We start from the raw sequence: 7,016 nt of genomic DNA on the forward strand, positions 1-7,016 counted from the left end.
ACCCTCAAAGGTATAGCCCCATCTTCTATTATCTCCCATTGAAAACAATGGGGGATGGGGCACCCCTTTTGGGAGTCCATAACTTTGGACCCCCTAAACCAAACCTCACCAAACCTGGGTGATATCATCAGAGTACCCCAACAAATCCCTGAAATTTTGGTGCTGTTAGCCTAAAATCTGTGACCCCTGCAGGCCAAAAACCGAAAAAGCACTAACAATTAAAAAAACCCACAAATGAGAGCGGAGCTTCGGACATGTAATGGGTTTTTTTTTAACCCAAGAACTACCCCTTACCTACGTCTTTGACTTGCACACATGCGTCTCATTCACTCAGAAGCTGCGAGATACAGAATATTGCTAGTTCAAACTAACTGGGTATTGGTGGGCATGTACCAGTCAAAATTGCTGGTTGCTGATAATTCTGAAAGCATACAGGGAAAAGTCTGAGATGCTTGTGAGAGCTAGACTGTTATCAGGCAGGGTGAGAAAGCCTATTTCAGAGGGAAGATTTGAGAGATCAAGCATTCGATGGCTGGGGGTCATGGTTCTTTCCACCTGGCACTACTTAAACAGTATAGTAGTGCCTTCACCTTTACTGGCCTTTGACCTTGGTGCATCACAGGTCAAGATTTGCTCTAGGTTCCTGACACACTATGGCTCTCTTTGACATGCCACCTGTGCTTTTCTGAGCATCGTTCCCTGCTTCACGTTCCAAGAAAAGAGGGCAATTTCTTACTGTGGGCCCAATATAAAACTTTATTTTTAAAACTCAACACAATTTGGCCATGGCAGTTATAGCTTGAGAGTCAGCATAATGTGCTGGGGATGGAGTGTCAGACTAGTTTCCGGGAGACTTGAATCCCTGCTCCGCCATGGAAGCTCCTTGGATGACACGGGGCCTGTCACACATTTTTGGCCTAACTTACCTCACAGGGTTGTTGTGAAAACAAACTGGGTGAGAGGAGAATGATGTGACCTGCTTTGAGTTCCCATTGTGGAGAAAGCCAGGATATAAATGAAAGGAATGAATAGCAAGATAGTGGAGAAGCAGACAGCCAGTAGTGGTTAAACTGTCAGACTTGCTGAAGCAGTGGTTACTCAGAGTAGATTACCTTGTAGAATGCAATGCAGAAACAACTGACAGACACACAGTCAACGGTGCAGAAGTTCTATTTATTGCTCTAACTACCAAAGTGCTTCGCCAGACAACAGGTGTTTGCAGGCACACTCCTCTGTGTTCTCTGTGCCAACTATATACAATAAAGGTCCCAATCAGGTGCACAGGTCTTATCAGTTATACAGACGTTACTAATGTTGCACTCGACACTGATTATGCACACGGCACCTGTCTAGGGGTGGACACATCTGTCATGTAGATTTTGCTCATCTACGCATGTCTTTTTTACAGGTTCTAACAAGACTAGGGTCTGGGAACCTCATGTTCGAATCCCCCTTCTGCCATGGAAACGTGCTAGGTGACCTCGGGCCAGTCCAGAGGTGGGATCCAGCAGGTTCTCACCAGTTCCCGAGAGTGGGTAACTAATTATTTGTGTGTGCCAAGAGGGGGTTACTAATTGGGTCCGCTTTTCCATCTCCACGCCCTCGCCTCCCCGAGAGGCATACTGCCTTTGAACGTGAAGGTTCCATATAGCAATTGCGACTAATAATGTAACTCCCTGAACTGGGTTAATCCCTTTCAGGTACTGCAATTCATTGATTCTCAGCCTTTCGTACCTTTTATCTCACCAGTCTCTATCAAAGAACCTGTGTGTTTCACCATCGCTGTGTTCAGATTTGTGAGTTGGGGCATTTTCTATAATGTGATGATGATTTAGAAATGACCTGGTGCAAAAAATTTTTTGGGGGGGTCGTGGTAGGGTGGCTGCCCATGGGGGGGGGGGGGGATCCAACTCAGGTTTTGCCCAGGGCTCAGGTTTGCCTAGGAACGCCTCTGCCCCCCTTTGCTGAGGGTGGGCTGGCGAGGGAACCTGTTACTAAAAATTTTGGATCCCACCACTGGGCCAGTCACAACACTCTTAGCCTCAGTCCTGGCAAATACTTGGATGGAACATCTCCAAGGAATACCAGAGACATGACACAGCAGTAGACAATGGCAAACCACCTCTGAACATTTCTTTTCTTGAGAACCCTCCAGGGCACCTTAAATCAGCTGTGACTTAAAAGTGGAGATGCATGGGGTCTTAGTTTGAGGACAGGCCAACAGATGAAGTGGTGGAATGGGGCATGCCTCTGCTGACTGCCGGCGCATAAAACAAAACTCTCAGGAGTGATGAAAGACAGCCTTTGTTGCTCAGAGAAACTTTGCTAATTTACCAGGTTATATAACAGTTAATTGTGCATGATTGGGGTGGCACGCAGGGTGTGCAGGAATTTTGTGGCTCTTTTGGTTAACAGCAGTTGCAAGTGTGGCTCTCCACAATCTGCGGACTCAATACAACTGCTTTAGCTATGCAATCCAGAACAGAGTTACTCCAGTCTAAACTCATTGACTTCATTGACTCTGTTCTAGAGTGCACTGTAGGCCATTTTACGTTTTCTTCCTGTGGGCTTAGGACAAGGTTCCTTCCCTTCCCAGAGTCCACAGTCCCTTTCAGCAAAGGCAAACTCCTTTAGAATGCCCAATACTACAGTATAGAATGTCCTATACTATACTGTTATAGATTTCTGCTGTCCTTTTTACCTGCTGTCTCAGTTCTTCCTGTCAATTCCTTCTAATTCCTTTGTAAGATACAGGTGGCGCTGAACATGGTCAGGCATGTATCCATTGTTATGGACCTCTGTTTGGTTGATCTGTGGGAAAACAGTGGAACAGGTGCAGGCTGGGAAACTCCTGGAGATTTAGGGTGGAGTTTGGGGAGGAAAGGGATCACAGTGGGGTACAGTGCCCACTCTCCAAAGTACTCATTTTCTCCAGTGGTACTAGTCTCTGTGAAGAGGCGAATGGCCTATAGGGGCATGGGGTCACCCATGTGCAGGCCAGCGGGGGCGGGGATCAGCACCACGAGCCACGGTGTGTGTGTGTGGGGGGGGGGGCGCCCGAAGAAGGGAATGTCTCCAGGCCCCATTTCTCCCCCGATACGCCTCTGTCTCTGTGGTAGGGCAATAAGCTGTCATTCCAGAGGATCTGCCAACCCCACCTGGAGGCTGGCATTCCTAGTGAACCTCTTTGATAACTTTGGCTGAGAAACGGTCTAGAAATGTTTGAAGTAAACAGATAATAGGCCCAGAGGGTCCTAAGGCACAAAAGGGCTCTTTAGACCAAGTCTCTAGTATGAGGCAGGACTGTCCACTCACATTGCCCCACGGTGCGTCACAAACAGGGACAGGTCTATCCCAGAAAATCAAATCTCTCCAGTTAACCCTTGTAAGTGAGCCAAGAAGGGTCAAAAATCCGCAGGAGTGCTGTCGGAACTGAAGAAAAACCCCTTTCTGTAAGTTCTGTAGCCAGAGCAAATGGGCAGAATCCACCCATTTCGCTGGTAATTTTGTTACACTTCTCCTCCATCAAACATGTTATGCCCACTTAAGGTTATTCCTTACACACCATAAGAGATGTCTTCCCGGTTGGCCCAGCTACCCTATTTGAAACTGACATGCATCTTTTTATGTCATGTGAGGTGCACACTGTGGCTGTAGACAAGCCACTTTTGTGGCATTTGGAGGACTTCTGTTCAAACCCTCCACATATTTTATCCTTCTCTAGGAAGAAGACATTTGAAAGCAAATGTCTCATCTATCTATCTATCTATCTATCTATCTATCTATCTATCTATCTATCTATCTATCTATCTATCTATCTATCTATCTATCTATCTATCTATCTATCTATCTATCTATCTATCTATCTATCTATCTATCTATCTATCTATCTATCTATCTATCTATCCATCTATCCATCTATCCATCTATCCATCTATCTATCCATCTGCCTGCCTGCCTGCCTGCCTGCCTGCCTGCCTGCCTGCCTGCCTGCCTGCCTGCCTGCCTGCCTGCCTGCCTGCCTGCCTGTCTTCCCAATGAGGACTCAAAGCAGCTTATGTTGTTCTCTACTCCATTTTAAGGAGCTGCGTGGAATAGTGGTTAAGTGCTTGCACTGCCACTCACACGGTCAGGAGTTCGAGCCCCCTGGGGGTCAGATATCCTGGCAGCTGGCTCATGGTCAGCTCACCCATCCATCCATCCATTTCTTGGTCGGTAAATGAGTACCTAGCTCAGGGGTAGGGAACCTGCGGCTCTCCAGATGTTCAGGAACTACAATTCCCATCAGCCTCTGTCAGCATGGCCAATTGGCCATGCTGGTAGGGGCTGATGGGAATTGTAGTTCCTGAACATCTGGAGAGCTGCAGGTTCCCTACCCCTGACCTAGCTCATAGCTAGGGGGTAAAGAATAGCCGGGGAAAGCAATGGCAAAGTACCCCACAAAAGCAGATTGCCTATAAAATCACTGCTTGCAGTGGTACCTCAGGGTTGGACACAACTGAAGGGAAAGCTTTACTTTACTCCATTGTATCCTCACAGCAACAGCCGAAGTGGGGGCTAGGCTGAGAAGGCGTCACCCAGCGAGCCGCTGTGGCCTACTGGGGATTCAACCAGGTCTCTTCAGTCACGGTAACTGCCTACACCACACTGGCTGGCATGTCTGAGAAGTGGAAATGGCTGCAGCTGCCGTTTAGCATTGCATCTGTGCCCCTTCGATGCAAAGAGAGAGGGCTGAACCACAGCTGCAGAGTCACGATGTCTGATCGGGACAGGCAGGTAACTCTGGAGGTTGCTAGCTGTGCCAGCACTGCCTGGGGAGGAGCATCTCCCTCTCGCACAGATGCCGTGAGTGGCTCTGCAACAGTGCCTTTCCCCTCCCCTCCACCAAATGCCATTAGCAGAACTCATTAGGCAAGCTTACAGGAAGAGGAGATGTCCTGGCTGTGCCTTTGGGGCAAGGCACGGAAGAGCTGAGCGCTGACCCGTGAACCGTGATGACGGAAGTTTGCACCTAAACAAAAAAGGACCTTGCTTACCCCAGCTTTGGTTTTGCTGGCTCTCAACACATTCCTATGCAGTCCAAAGTTACACCTCTTCAGCCCTCTCCCCCCCCTCCTGTGTGAGCCTAGCCCTCCCCAGGAGAGAAAAAACTAGAAGTGCAGGCAAAAACAAGCATTTGCCTTTTAATGACAGGAGAGCCCCAGGAAAAGTGAAATGAATGCAAAAGAGTGCTCTGGACATGCACGGAGTGCCTTTGCGTCAGCGCTAACAGTACTATCTTAACCAGGTCCACTCAGCATCCTACTCAAGTTTATTCAATGGGGCTCACTCTCAGGAAACTGTTCTTAGGATTGCACTGTGAGTAATCACAGCCAACTCCCTCACAGGAAGGGATTCCAAACCAGAAGATGTGACTTTTAAACAGATTTATTTTATTCACGTGGAATGTTACCGATCTACCTTTTCCCTGACAGGTCAGGACTTAAGTTCCGTAACAAACTTGTAATAAAATACGGTAAATATCAAATGAATTGTATGTACATTGACATAACTTATATTTGACCATCTTCTCTGTGTTAAGTGCTGCCACATCCCTTCTAACTCATGGTGACCGTAAGAATTAATGCCTTCCAAAATGTCCTCCATGCTAAGCAAAAGGGGAAGGTACACACTAAAGTGAAAATGAAGAAAACCTGTACCCAACAAGTTTTCTTCAATTCCAAAATGTCCTATCATTAACAGCCTTGCTTTGGTGTTGCAGGCGGAGGGCCGCGGCTTCCTTAATTGAGCCAATCCATCTCATGTTGGGTTTTCTTTTTCTGCTGCCTCTTTGTAGCATGATTGTCTTTTCCAGTGACTCTTATCTTGCCTTCTCATTGAATATCCTATTTGCTGGGGGGAGGGGAGGGGGGAGGGAGCCCAGGAGGTCTCCAGGCCCCACATAGAAGTTTGCAACACTAGGAACTGCCTTGTGCAAAGTTGGTGTCATTCATGATCAGCCCCTGTTTGATCCTGCCATGTCTCCTGTCTGGGATGGGGGAACCTTTCTGTTCTCATTCTCCCTCCCTACTGTGCTTGTGTTTTTCCTCTTTGCTTCTCTGGCAATGCCTTATCAGCTCATTAGAGCCAGTGTGGCGTAGTGGTTAAGAGCAGGTGCTGTCTAATCTGGAGAACTGGGTTTGAATCCCCGCTTTGCTGTGGAACCAGATTAGCTTGTGCATTCCAACACATGCCAGCTGGGTGACCTTGGGCAAGTCACAGTTCTTCAGAGTTCTCTCACCTCACAGGGTGTTTGTTGTGGGGGGGGGGGGAAGGGAAGGGAGATTGTAAGCCCCTTTGAGTCTCTTTACAGGAGAGAAAGAGGGGGATATAAATCCAAACTCTTCTTTTTCAAACTCTAGATACCTGCTGTTGTAGCTCTGTCAGTACTAGTGTGGAATGTAGGTTGTTTTGACCCTGGGGGGAGACGTCTTCATCTCTGGACTGTGCGACTAACAGGGTGCCATCCCCCCCTTTGAGAACTGGTAGTCAGGGGTGGTGTAATGTGACGTGGGGGGTGACTTGTGGTATAATGGAGGTCGTATTACTGGTTATGTTTAGTGCTGGCAATAGAAGTCTACATGCTTAGTCATGATGTTGTTTCATAGTTAAGAAATCAACGGAATACAGAGTCTTGTTACTGAACAGTCCAGGGCACGACAGCTGAAACAAGGGCCACCCTGGGAAATGTCTGGCCTGGCCTTTACAATCTCTACTTGCAGCAAACCCCGCCCAGCTACCACTGCTGTTCCAGCAACTGGAATGCAGCCCTCTCTTGATACTTTTCCTTGGGGTGCCTCCCCTCTCCCCTGCCACTCCCCAATTAGGAAGTAGGGGCCATGCTGAAAGGTTTTGCTGGCAAGTTTGTGGGTCTCCAACCTGACTCTGAGCACCAGCCTAGAAGTGTGGTAGTGATGGCAGTTTGCATGTGTTCAGGGGCGCTTTTCTTTAATCATTGCTAGGGTGGAACCTCCTCA

Source organism: Sphaerodactylus townsendi, linkage group LG01 (assembly GCF_021028975.2).
Source record: "Sphaerodactylus townsendi isolate TG3544 linkage group LG01, MPM_Stown_v2.3, whole genome shotgun sequence".
In the NCBI taxonomy this organism is placed as follows: domain Eukaryota; kingdom Metazoa; phylum Chordata; class Lepidosauria; order Squamata; family Sphaerodactylidae; genus Sphaerodactylus; species Sphaerodactylus townsendi.